We start from the raw sequence: 2,355 nt of genomic DNA, 5'->3' as shown, positions 1-2,355 counted from the left end.
CCTTCCTAGTGCAGCTCGGTGCCTCTAACTTCCTTACTCCCATCCCCTCGGATCAGTTTCTCCCTTTCCTGGAGCTGAGCCAGGCTTCTGGAAGCTGTCTCCCCCTCTCAGCAGGGCCCTCTAATTAACATTTCTTCTCTCTTCTTTTTCTCTGCTCCAATTCCATCTGCAGCTGCCTAATGACAGCATTAACAACTGCAGATCTGATCCCACTCCTGATACAGCCTAGCCAAGGGAGGACTTTGAGCCAAGAGAAGACAGGCTTGTGGTCATGAGAAACAGAAGGAGCCTCCCTAGGATGAAAAGAGGCCACACAGTGATCAGCACGGGAAAAGTGCTCTTAAACAGTTGCTCTTCGGAGACTCGTTGTGTCCTCTTAAAGTGACTCCCCACATATCACTTACTAGTGTCAAGGGAGGGGGAAAAAAAAACCCAGCAAGCAGACATTGGAGAAATTATACAGCACCTTGACTGGGTGGTCCAAATTATCACTGCGTGGGACAGATGACATCGTGTGGCTCCAGATGTGGAGGATAGGACACACCTCATCCGGGCAGCATTCTGGCTGTGATTATATAACCAATGTAACCATGAGGAAACACCAAACACAGAATGAGGAACGTGCTATAAAACAAAATGGCCCGTGGTACTCACTTTGGCAGCAGATAGACGAACGTTGGAACGATACTGGGATGATTAGCATTGCCCCTGCACAAAGATGATACACAAATTTGTGAAGAAAAAAGTGGTGTGGGAGCAACAGGAGATCGACCTCATAAAAGCCAGATTAAAGGAGGCTAAAAAGACATGACAGCCAAATGTGGGACCTGACCCTAGAGCGGAGCCCATACCAGAGGCGAGGTCCTTAGGACACTGACAGGTCAACCAACAACACTGATTTGTGGAGCACAGACCAGATAAAAGCACTTTGTCAGGCTGTATGGTTACGTAATAGGATGCTCCTAGTCCTAGAAGACACACACTGAAGGAGTTAGGAGTGACGGGCCATGAAGTATGGAACTTACTTCTACATTGTTCTGAAAAAAATTACATTTTACACATAAACATATACACATGTACAGCTAGAGAGATAAATACAGATGTATATTCTATATATATGACATTTTTCTCTGAACTGTTTTATATAATGTACATATACAGGGAGTGGGGGAGAAACGTGCAAACGATAAAGCGAGTGGAGGAAAATGAAGGCAATATAGGGGCTCTTGTACTATTTTTATCCTTGCAGCTTTTTTGTAAGTTTGAAATTGTTCCCAAATAAAAAGTTCAAAAATGTAGCTGCAGTTTTTCGATTCTCCTCTGTTCACTGAACACTGAACTTTGGCGGAGGACATAAGGCCACATCTCTGTGAAGCCTCTCGGGCGCACCAGCCCTGGCGAGCCGGGGCCCGATTTGAGCTTACCTATAACTCTGAAGCCAGTGCTCTACGATGGCAAGCACTCTGGCCCTGCACGGGGGAAAGGCATCAGGATGCACTAAGGAAGACACAACCCCATCCCAAGTCCGGTCTCGAAAACAAACAAATCTGCTGTCATTTCTGACTGATCAACAAACGCATATTGATTTTAAATTCCATCGTTTGAGCAAAAAAGTAGAGATGCGGCATAGAAATTTGAGTGTGGGGGCGCCTGGGTGGCTCAGTTGGTTGGGCGACTGCCTTCGGCTCAGGTCGTGATCCTGGAGTCCCAGGATCGAGTCCCGCATCGGGCTCCCTGCTCGGCAGGGAGTCTGCTTCTCCCTCTGACCCTCCTCCCTCTCATGTACTCTCTCTCTCTCTCATTCTCGCTCTCAAATAAATAAATAAAATATTTAAAAAAAAAAAAAAGAAAGAAAAGAAATTTGAGTGTGGTGGGGGTCGGGGGGACCTGGGTCTAAATCCTGGCTCTGCCGCTACCAGCCATGACCCCCAGGGCAAGGGACTCTGCCCCCGAGTCTCAGTTTCCTTCTCTGTGGAGGAACAGTCGGCTGAGTTTGGTCAGGGAGAGTCAGCGAGGCCGCACGTGTCAGGTGCTGAGGGAGGGCATGAAGAGCTGGCGTGGTAAGAGCTCTGCGCCCGTGAGGAATTCTGACCATTAAGGTGGTGTCTCCTCCCCCACCCCCCACTCGGGGCTGCCACCGCATGCAGTCTCACAGCTACAAAGGCTCTGCTGAGCCAGACGGCAGGGGCGTCCAGGGGATGCCATTTCGGAGACATGGCTTCTGCGGGGGAGGAAGGGTTCCTTGGTGGGAGAAAGCCACCTAAACAAGACCTTGGTTGCTCTAAGGAGCTTCCCCAGACTGAAGCCGTGGTCTGCTTAGGCCTTCCTCCACTGTTGAATAAGGACAGGACACAC

General features: G+C 49.1%; 1 non-coding gene across 1 annotated transcript; it reads left to right on the top strand.

Moving 5' to 3' along the window:
* The first annotated feature begins 650 nt into the window (after positions 1-650).
* On the top strand, positions 651-753 carry LOC123324441. The gene has a single exon (XR_006539813.1). It is a non-coding gene; the product is annotated as a U6 spliceosomal RNA (small nuclear RNA).
* The last annotated feature ends 1,602 nt before the right edge of the window (positions 754-2,355 follow it).

Source organism: Neomonachus schauinslandi, chromosome 3 (assembly GCF_002201575.2).
Source record: "Neomonachus schauinslandi chromosome 3, ASM220157v2, whole genome shotgun sequence".
Lineage (NCBI taxonomy): Eukaryota > Metazoa > Chordata > Mammalia > Carnivora > Phocidae > Neomonachus > Neomonachus schauinslandi.
This window is presented reverse-complemented; position numbering and strand designations above follow the sequence as displayed.